Below are 12,180 nucleotides of genomic sequence, written 5' to 3' on the forward strand. Positions count from 1 at the left end.
CTAGTTCTATTTTGGGCATACGCCCAAGCCCAAAATCATCTTACGAACCTATTGCAACCATCAAATCCCGATTTTATGGTTGTTTACTCAAAACGTTGACTCACGTCAAACTTGGCCATCATAGGCCACTATTAAGGAACTAAGTATTCTCAACCGAGAGCATGCCCGATGCTTAACCGAGATAACCTGGCCGAGCAAGCATGTACAATACTGTCTACCCAAACTCACTCATGATTAAAGAGAGTGCATAACTTCACTAATCAGACTATAAGAAGATCATGTATACAATACTTATTCATCGCCATTAGTTTCTTCATTATCAATCCCTTTGAATATGACCTCTCAATTTGCAACCATAGCTTATGAGTAGGTCCATGTAGCAGATACCTGAGTGCATCTTCCTATACTTAGGGCATGGAGGCCTCCGCTACTGTTGGAATCTCCCACCAGACTGACCTTGCTGGTAGGATCCCTTGTTGCTTTGAGTGGGCCTAAAATGACTCCACTACTGCTGACTAGGCTTTGATGGTGGTGTACTTACTGAAAACTGAGCAAAGGATTGAGATGGCCCTGATGACCCTCCCTTTAATATTGATATGCCACCACTACCAAAAGAACCATCCATGTTTCCCGCGGACAGGGCCTTACTTCTATCTTCTCGATCCATTATGTTCTTCAACTTATGGTTTTTTGTAGCTTGACAAAATGCCATCTTCTTCCCATAGTTTATATCAAAATTCAAGGCAGTTGTGGCGGCCTCATTAATAACGACGGGGCTAAGGCCTTGTACAAACCGACACACTCTAGCCTCTATAGTGCGCATCATGTCAATAACATACTTGGACGGGCGTGAGAACTCCATATGGTACTCCCAAACACTCTTGCTACCTTGTTTTAGGTTCTCAAACATAGCAACACGGGATTCCTTAGTCTTGGCATGCAAGAAATGATCCATGAAAGCATCAGCTAACTCACTCCACCTCGCCAAAGAGCTCCCCTCCTCACGGGAGTCCTCCCACATCTCAAACCAAGAATAGGCCACCCCTTTCAGGCGGTAGGAGGCCAACTCCACTCCCTCTGTCTTAGTAGCACACATAACTCTAAGGGTCTTGTGCATCTCATCGATGAAATCCTGAGGATTCTCCTCGGATCAGAACTCGTGAACACTAGAGGATCTAACTGAAGAAACTTGTTCACCCTGGAACTAGTAGAATCACCTTGCTGACTAGAAGAAGTGGGTGCAACATTCAGCCTTTGGGCCTAAGAAGCCACTATCCGAGCCAACATCTATATGGCTTCCTTAAGATCCCCATCAGAAACACCTGTACCAGAAGTTGTGGATGGAGGTGGAACCGGAATATCAGTCTGAGGATTCGTTGCACCCTCATCGGGTGTAGGGACTGGTGCAGCATGGCAAGAATAATAGAACCAGGCAGTGTAGTAATTGGGGGAATATCCTCAACCCTCGAGTGCTCACCCACATCAACCGCCACTCCTGGGGTAACATCGGCTCCTTGGCCAATTCTTGCCTTCTTCCTAGGCATCATTTACTGAAAATTAGAGCAATTCATGAGTTAAGGGAGGGATAATCTTACAATCAGCTTTATCGCACGATCAAGAACATCAAAAAATGGTATTATTCCTAAAGGTCCAAGTAGCCTCCTAATTATAGACATGGTCCATAACACACCGTCAAGATGGACTTTACTAGACACAGCTCCAAGACATCATAGGACACTTTAAAACCTTAGGCTCTGATACCAAGTTTGTTATGCCCCGACCTAAGGGAGCGCGACTAGCGGTCAACCGAGATAACGCAGTCGAGCAAGCATGTACAATACCTTCTACCCAAACTCACTTATGATTAAAGAGAGTACATAACTTCGCTAATCAAACAATAAGGAGATCACGTATACAATACTCATTCATTGCCATTAGTTTCTTCATTTTAAAGTCTCAAAATACACATATTTCCTTAGTCTGAAGTGGAACAAGTGATTCAAACACAGCATAACCTCTTTGACCTCCTCAACACCCATATACAACCTACACTATATCTACGGAGCCTCTAATAGTTACAAAAGAGTACTATGATAGTGCCGGCAACAAGGCCCCGACTATACCTCAAACACAATACACAAGGAACAAAAGATGTATGACCCCGAAATGAAGTGGAGCTCACCAAGTCTGTTGGGAAGAGGGTGTATTGCTATCACTTATAAATGCCACCTAATGTGGAACCAACTGCATCAATTAATGATGCAGCGCCCCCGGCAAAAAGGACGTCAGTACATATGGAATAATACTAGTATGTATGACTAAACACCTTCTCAATAGAATGAGTATTAATACAAGAAGGAACAATCATAAAATCAATGGAAATCTCAAACAATATGTAAAACATCAAGTTGAGAACAAGATAAATTTTCAAGTAAATTTTCATATTTTAGGTTGGGAGATATTTATAACCAATATGACACCGTATACAATTTCTAACACAGTCACCACCATTTGTGTGGTATGGCATCCGATCATAACCAGATCGGCTAGGTCATGTAATCTGAGATATCAACCACAATCACAATTTAGATTATAATTTCCAACATAATCACCACCATGTGTGCGGCAGTGCAGCCTATCACAACTGATCGGCTAGGATGTCTCATCCGAGACATCATCCTTTTCTATCAATCATCACATTTAATGCTTCTTTCAAATCTTTTCATTTCATTGGCACTAGTGGCCACAATTGTAATATCCCCTTTTTATTTGGCATGTTGGTCATATTTCATAGTTCATGGTCACCTTTTTCACTTTCAACCATGATAACTAGGAATTATGATGCATTTTACACTCCTTCTTACTTAAGTTTTAATTAGAAATGTTTACAAAATAGCCCCAAAGGATCACATGTACATGATTGTAAGGTTTGGTCAACAAGGTGACAATTCGTCAAAACCAGCTCAAAAAGGAGTGAAACATGCACAAGTACCAAGAACAAGTCCAAGCTCAGTATAACAGGACCAATGCGGCCGTACTCCATTCTGTGCGGTCCGCAAATAGGAGGTTCAAAGAGTGATCATTTTAGGAAGCCAAGCAATGCGGCCACAAAGCATTTCATGTGGATCGCATTGACTTCATTGCGTCCGCACTCGACTTTGTGTGGTCCGCAAAGCCCAAGTTCAGAGAGTTCCAAGTTGGAGGAATATTTCCAATGTGGTCCGCGGTCCATTTTGTGCGGATCACAACATAAGCCACCGCGGCTACGGTGCATTTTTTGCGGCCCGCGGTGGCCAAGTTCATAGAGCAGATGATTCAGCCAAGAGACTTAGTGTGGCCGCACTCAATTTTGTGCGGTCCGCACTAGTCCCGCAGGGGTATTTTTTTCCAAAATTTTTGGCCTAGTATAAATAGTTTCTTTTCCTATTTTTAGGTCATCAGTTGTATTCTAGATAGCAACTGCGCTCATGAATATTGCTCTTTTAACATTTTGAGTAATTTTACAATAGTTTCATCATTGAATCTACAAGTTTTATCTAGTAATTAAATATTATGGGTTTTTATTCATCTATTTCTCTGTTTTCTTCTATAATCATGAGTTGTTGGACCCATTAGCTAGGGTTCTAGCTCAACCCCAGTGTGGGTAATTGATGGGTCTTGTGTTTTAAGGATTCAATGTATATAGGTGTTTGATACTTGGACTAATTTATGGTTTTAATGTTAGATTAGTGGTTGCAAACACTAGTTTATGCCTAGTTAACTTTGTCTCTTCTTAAGAAAGAGAGCCTAAGTATATGAAATTGGTCCAACAAGGAATTGGGGTGTATTCAAAAGATTGATAGCCCCAGTTAAAGGGTTAAACCTAGAGATAGTAATACCCGACTTGAATCTCAATTGCTTTCACAAATTATCATGCCCAATTGGTCTTGAGAAAGTCAATTAGGGAAAAATCACTCGAACTATCGAGAGGTATAGAGTGAGTAGTATCGTGCAATGGTTATATCGTAATTCCCAAATATGATAACCTAGACTTAGACTCTAGAATCCGTCAATTACCCACGTACGAGAATGTCACTTCCATAATGCCTTTTACCTATTTAGACAACTTTCAACTAGTTTACTCATAGATTTACGTCACCTAATTTAGCATCTTAGTAGAATAAATTTAGAAGTAATTTAGAAGTGTAATTAGGAACAACTACGCAACTCCAATTTAGATAGACCCTCAATTCCAATATCTAGCTCCCTGTGAAAATCGATCCTGACCTTCTCGGGTAAAAGATTCTTCGACCACTCTTGCCACTTTGTAGTAGTACAAAGTTGGCCTCGATCACTTTTTGGCGTCGTTGCCGGGGAGCTAATGGTTTTGGATATCTACCTAAATAGTTTTGTGTATTGTTTTTCTTTTCTCATGTGTTACTAATTTGTTTTTGTCACAACATTAGGTACAAAATGGCAGCAAACAACAATGTCCCTCTTGGAAATGTGATTGTGGGGGAGGAGATAGATGATGTCGGAGATGATGAGGTGCCTCTTGTACCTCAAGGACAACGTAGAGGCCGCCAGGCCAATGCTAATGCCAATGACAATATTCCAGACCCTCCTCTGCCACCTCCAAGAGTGGCTCCTCGAGTGCTTCCAAACCAAGGCTATGCAAGTGCAATTGTCCCACCCTGGATCCGGGCGGGCAATTTTCAAATTACCAATGTGATGCTAACATTGCTAGAGCAACGTGGATATTTCACGGGCGCTGCCAATCAAAATGCTTACAAATATGTCAAGGGTTTTGTGGATACCTATTGGGGGAGCAAGAAAAATAATGTGTCCGAGGATGCATTTCGGTTGAGACTCTTCCCACTTTCACGTAGAGGGAAGGCATTGGATTGGTTTGAGAGATTTCCCAACTCAACAGGGCTAGTCTGAAAAACAACTTCCATTTGCCAAATATACACATCCTGATTAACAATTACGCCAAGCATAAGCTACAGCCATTCGTAGATTGCTTCGCTGCTTATCATCAAATCTGGATGGATGAGGAAGATGCTGACAAAACGGCTTTCATTACACCATAGGGAGTGTACTGTTACAAGATAATGCCACTCGGCTTGAAGAATGCAGGGTCCACCTACATCAAGGCCATGACTACCATCTTCCATGATATGATACACAAGGAGATAGAGGTATATGTGGATGATGTTATTATCAAATCCAAGAAGGCCACTAACCACATAGAAGATCTGAGGAAATCCTTCAATTGATTGCGCAGATACAACCTAATACTAAACCCCGCAAAGTGCGCATTTGGGGTTCCTGCTGGGAAATTGCTTGTGTTTATTGTGAGCCGCTGAGGAATAGAACTGGATCCATTAAAAGTCAAAGCCATTAAGGGAACTACCACCGCCAAGGAACAAAAAGGATGTGATGAGTTTCTTGGGAAGGCATAACTACATCAGCCGATTCATAGCACAGTCTACGGTTATCTGTGAGCCAATCTTTAAGATGTTAAAGAAGGACACTGCCACCAAATGGACCAATGACTGCCAATAGACCTTCGACAAAATCAAGGAGTACCTGTCAACACCACCAGTATTAGTCCCGCCCGAGCCAGGTAGACCTTATTAGTCAACCTTGCACTGTTAGATGGAGCTTTTGGTTGCGTCCTGGGGTAGCACAATGAAACAAGGAGGAAGGAGCAAGCCATTTATTATCTCAGTAAGAAGTTCACCCCGTACGAGGCTCGGTATTCTCTATTGGAATGAACTTGTTATTCTTTGACATGGGTAGCTCAGAAGTTGAGACACTACTTTTGTGCCTATACTACATACCTCATATCAAGAATGGATCCCTTGAAGTACATCTTTCAGAATCTCATGCCCACCAGCAATTTAGCTAAGTGGAAAATCCTGTTGAGTGAGTTCGACATTGTTTAAGTAACTTAGAATGCGGTCAAGGGACAGGCACTGGCAGACCACCTTGCTGAAAACCCCATGGATGGAAGATACAAACCTATGAAAACATATTATCCTGATGAAGAGGTATCATTCATAGGAGAAGACATTGCGGAATCCTATGACGGTTGGAGAATGTTCTTCGATGGAGCAGCAAACTTCAAAGGAGTTGTCATAGTAGTAATCCTAATATTATAAACCGGTCAGCATTATCCGATGACTGCCAAATTCAGGTTCCCCTGCACCAACAATATGGCCGAGAATGAAGCCTGCATCTTAGGACTCAAAATGACCATTGACATGAATGTTCAAGAGCTGCTAGTGATTGAGTTGGCGGACAAGTTTATTGCAAATTTTTTATCACCGGGGCATATGGTAGCGTTGAGATATGAGATCTTGGATTTCAAGCAGGAGCCCACCGAACAATAACATGAGATTTGGGAGCACTATAGAACAATGGTAAAGGAATTACCCAACAATGATATGACTGAGGCGATGATCCAACAGATTTTCTACCGGGGCATTAACAGAACAAACCAATGCATAGTGAACCAACTTGCTGGGGGCAACTTCATGAAGCTGACTTATGATGAGGCTTGTGACATTCTTGATAAGATGGCTGACACTTCCTCCGCTTGGAAAAGTAGAGCCAATGTGCCCCAGGGTGACCCCACAGTCACTCATTTGCATAAAGAGCTACATGACCATGGACAGGCTATAGTTGAGCTGACAACTGCAATCAACCAACTAGCAAAGGCACAATTGCAACAAGTTCAAAATCCTCGCCAAGTAAATGCCATGGAGGGTGTCAACATGCTGGTGAATAAAAGAGGACAGAGTGGTCAACAGAACCAAGGGAATTCGGAGCAATTTGACAATGATTGTGGTGGATTCCAAGATGATGGTTATGATGGGCAGAATGAAGTGGTGCAATACATGAACAACTGTCAAGGCCAAAGGTACAATTCTTCCAACCAACAACAATGGATACCCCAAGGAAATTGGGGCAATCAACAACAACAAGGAAGTGGTAATTGGGGGAAACACAACCAAAATTCCAATTAAGGCAATCAGAACAATTAGGGTAATTGGAATAGCAACAACAATCATTGGGGTGGTAACAATAATCAAGGAGGTTGGAACAATGGCAATTAAGGAAACCGGGGGCAAGTCTTTCAAAGGCCCCCAATGTACTAACAACCAAACAATACACCCCCATTTCCATCGCAATGTCCGAGTTCCTCTAACAATGAAATGGGGAGAATTGAAATAATATTTAAACAGATGATGAAAAAGTATGTGAACCCTGATGCTAAATTTTCTTCCCACAATACTTTAATTAGAAACTTGGAGGTTCAATTAGGCCAAATTTCCCAATCCTTGAATACTCATCCTAAGGGGGCTCTACCTAATGATACGGTAGTTAACCTGGAGTGTGGGAAAAATAATTTTATGGGGGTAGATAAAAGAAGTGGGAGAGGCGGTGATGTGAATGCCTCCAAACAAAACAAATTTTGAGTGACGAAGTTGAGTTGCAAGAAGATGAAATTCCTTTGGTGGTTTAAAATGTGATTGATGAGAATGCGAATGAAGAAGTGAGGATTGATATTCAAGATACCGAGGTGGAAACTCAAAATGACGTGAACCCATCTAGGGAACACGTAATAGACATGCCGGAGCCGGTTGTGCCTAAAGCCAAGGCTCCTTTTCCAAGGCCACCTCCACCTTATCCTCAAAGGCTCGCAAAGCAGAAAAAATGAGAATCAATTTAAAAAGTTTACTGATATGATGAAGAGCTTATCCATTAATGTGCCTTTGGGGGAGGCTCTGGAACATATGTCGGGCTATGCTATATTCATGAAGGACTTGGTGACAAAGAAACGATCCATGGATTGTGAAACTATAAAGATGACCCACCAAGTTAGTGCAATAGTGCATTCAATGGCCCCGAAGCTTGAAGATCCCGGTGCTTTCACCATTCCTTGCACCATTGGGAGTGCGTACTTTGCTAAGGCTCAAGTATCAACTTGATGCCCTACTTAGTTTTCAAGACTTTGGGTATTGGGAAACCGAGGCCGACTTTCATGAGATTGTAAATGGCGGATAGAATGATGAAGTGACTATTTGGTATTATTGATGATGTGCTTGTCCGGGTGGACAAATTTATCTTGCTAGCTAATTTTGTGATCTTGGATTGTAAGGTGGATTATGAAGTTCCAATCATATTGGGGAGACCTTTTCTTTCTACTGGGAATACCTTAGTTGATGTGGACGCAGGGGAACTCAACTTCCAGGTAGGTTATGAAAAAGTGGTCTTTCATGTGTGCAAAACAATGAAGCAGCCCAACAGTTCCGAGGTGTGCTCTTTTATGGACCTTGTCACGGCAGTGATAGTTGATGATCCCAGTGCAATGATCAATGTGGAGGACCCTCTAGAGGTCGTATTGTTGAATATTGATGTCAATGAGGATGAAGGCCGAGTGGAGTGTGTGAATTCTTTACATGGTATGGGCTCTTACTCTTATAAGCCTAGGAAACTATCTTTGGACCTTGCGAATAGGAAGACTCCACCAACAAATCCTTCAATTCAGGAACCTCCGGTGTTGGAGTTGAAGTCGTTGCCTCCATACCTCAGGTTTGAGTTCTTAGGCCCTAGTTCTACTTGCTAGTTATTCTTTCCTCTTGTCTTACTAACATGCAGGTTAAAGCCATATTGGTGGTGCTCCAAAAGCGGACGAAGGCAATTGGATGGACTTTAGCTGTTATTTGGTAGATAAGCCCCGCATTCTGTATGAACAAGATTATTTTGGAAGATGATGCAAAGCCCTCCTTGGAACATCAAAGGAGGTTGAACGAGGCAATGCAAGAAGTTTTAAAAAAGGAGGTGATCAAGTGGTTGGACGTCGTGGTTGTGTACCCCATTTCTGATAGCTCTTGGACTTCGTCGGTGCAATGTGCATCGAAGAAGGGTTGCATCACCGTGGTTGCAAATTCACAAAATGAGTTGATTCCTACCAGAACCATCACTAGTTGGAGGGTATGCATGGACTACCACAAGATGAATAAAGTGACCCACAAGGATGACTTTCCTTGCCTTTTTTTGATCAGATGTTAGACCGGCTTACTGGGCGTGCCTTCTACTATTTCTTGGATAGGTATTCTGGATACAACCAAATCTTTATTACTTTGTAAGATCTGGAGAATACCACATTCACTTGTCTATATGGAAACTTTGCCTTTTCTAGGATTCCTTTTAGGTTGTGTAATGCACCGGCTACATTTCAGCGGTGTATGATGGCCATTTTCACTGATATGGTGGAAGATATTTTGGAGGAGTTCATGGACGACTTTAGTGTTGTGGGAGATTCATTTGATGAGTGTTTGAAAAATGAAGATAGAGTGTTGTCCTGTTGTAAAGAAACCAATCTTGTTCTTAATTGGGAGAAATGCAACTTCAGGGTGGAAGAGGGTATAGTTCTTGGGCATAAAATTTCAAAGCATGGTATCGACGTGGACAAAGCAAAAATTGATGTGAATTCAAGGCTCCATTCCCCTACCTCTGTCAAGGGAGTTAGAAGTTTTCTTGGGCATGCGGGGTTCTACCGGAGATTCATCAAAGACTTATTGAAGGTAGTGAACCCCTTATGCAAGCTATTGGAAAAAGATGCCAAGTTTGTGTTCTATGAGAGATATATGCAAGCCTTTGAAGTTCTCAAGCACAAGTTGACCACCACTCCTATCATTACCGCACCTAATTGGAGCTTACCCTTTAAGCTCATGTGTGATGCAAGCGATGTTGCGATTGGGGCGGTTTTGGGTTAAAAAGTGAACAAAATGTTTCATCCGGTGTACTATGCAAGCAAGACAATGAATGATGCTCAAGTTAACTACACGGTGACCGAGAGAGAACTTTTGGCTATTGTGTTCGTAATGGTGAAATTTTGGCCGTATCTTATGGGTACCAAGGTCATAGTCCATACCGATCATGCCGTAGTCTGGTACATGATGACAAAGAAGGATTCCAAAGCTAGACCGATGCGATGGGTCTTGTTACTTCAAGAGTTTGATTTGGATATTATGGACCTGAAGGGTAGTGAAAACCAAGTGGCAGACCATTTGTCCCTCTTGGAGGAGGAGGGGAGGCCTTGTGATGGCCTAAAGATTAATGATTCATTTCCCGATGAACAACTCCTTTCGGTGTCGGTGAATGGTATGCCATGGTTTGTGGACGTTGCCAATTTCCTTATGACTGGTATAATCCCATGTGAGCTCTCTTCTAACCAAAAGAAGAAGCTCAAACGGGATAGTTTGGAATTCTATTGGGATGAGCCGTACTTGTTCAAGATTTGCATGGATGGTGTGATCCGAAGGTGTGTCCCGGAGGAAGAGTAATTAAGTATCTTGGAGGCTTGTCATTTCTATCCCTATGGTGGCCATCATGGCGGGGGGAGGACGGTTTCCAAAGTTCTTAGTTGTGGTTTTTTTGGCCAACTTTGTACAAAGATGCAAGTGAACCTGTGAAGAGGTTTGACGAATGTCAATGAGTAGGGGGAATTTCAAAGAAAGATGAGATGCCTCCCACTGCCATTCTTGAAGTTGATATTTTTGATATATGGGCCATTGATTTTATGGGCCCGTTTGCTAGCTCGTGTGGGAACACATACATTCTTGTGGCGGTTGACTATGTTTCAAAGTGGGTTAAAACCATGGCTTTACCCAACAATGAGGCCCGAAATGTTGTTGCGTTTCTCAAGAAGAGCATTTTTACAAGGTTTGGCACTCCTCGTGCAATCATAAGTGATGGGGGTCTCATTTTTGTAATAGAGCTTTTGACATTTTGCTTGCAAAGTATACTGTTAACCACAAAGTTTCTACTCATTATCATCCTCAAGCGAGTGGCCAAATTGAAGTCTCAAACAGGGAAATCAAGAGTATATTATCAAAGACGGTCAATGCAAATAGGACCGATTGGTCAAAGAAGTTGGATGATGCTCTATGGGCTTATAGGACTGCTTACAAGACTTCGATTGGTATGTATCGGTATCGATTGGTGTTTGGGAAAGTTTTCCATCTACCGGTTAAGTTAGAGCACAAGGCCATGTGGGCTTTGAGGAAACTGAATCTTGAATGGGATGTGGCAGTAAATCTTCATGTGGAGCAACTTAATGAACTTGATTAATTCCGATTCCATGCCTACTCCAATTCGTCCTTGTACAAGGAAAAGATGAAGTACATTCATGATAAATATACTCGTGGCAAGGAGTTCAAAGTGGGTGATTTGGTTCTCTTGTTCAATTCTCGGTTACGTCTATTTCCGGAAAAGCTTAAGTCAAAATGGAGTGGACCTTTTGAAGTGGTGTTTGTGACTCCGTTTGGTGCACTTGATTTGAAGAACAAAAATGATGAGGCTTTCAGAATGAATGGGCACAGGGTCAAGCACTACCTAGGCAAGATTGATGATAGCCACGTAGTGGCACTTCTTCATTTCAAGTGATTTGATAGTAACCGGTGTCGTGCCGCGACGTTAAATACGACGCTTCTTGGGAGGCAACCCATGTGTCTTTCTTCTTGTTTTTCTTTGATGTTTATTGTAGTATAGGATTTATTTTTGGACTGACTGATTGTGAGATGTTGTAGAATTGTCCTGATGTAGTATAGGAACAAGTTGAAAAATGATCACCTCTGAAGTTTGCAGTGCGGACCGCACTCATTTTGTGTGTCTGCAAAGGCCTTTATGCGGGGGCAAGAAATCAGTGTGGACCACATAAGTGATTTGACAAAAGTAGGGAGTCTTTAATGTTTTCCACCGCGGCCGCATTGCATTTGTGCGGTACGTGGTGGTCTACTGCGGCCGCACTAGATTTTTTGCAGTCCGTAGTGGTCAATCTTTTCTTTTATTGCTTCATGTTTCTGAGCACTGCGGACCGCGGTGCCATTTTTGTGCGGACCGCGGTGGGTAGGTGATCTAGGGCCAAGGACCTTTTTCTATAAATAGGACATGAGGCTCTCATTTCAATCTTTTTGATCTTTTTGATCATTTTACTCTCAAAGCCTAAAAGGGTATTGTTCATCACTCTCATTGCATGAAATTAACTACTAAGACTCATCAATCTTCAGTTAATCTCATTTCTGGTAACATTAATTCCTTCTCAGTTGTTAATTTTGTTGTTTTCTTTGAATTTTGGTTTTTCCCAGTTCTTCATCCTTCCCTTCCTGTTTTTCTTTCAGTCTT

Source organism: Nicotiana tabacum, chromosome 3 (assembly GCF_000715075.1).
Source record: "Nicotiana tabacum cultivar K326 chromosome 3, ASM71507v2, whole genome shotgun sequence".
Taxonomy (NCBI): Eukaryota; Viridiplantae; Streptophyta; class Magnoliopsida; order Solanales; family Solanaceae; genus Nicotiana; species Nicotiana tabacum.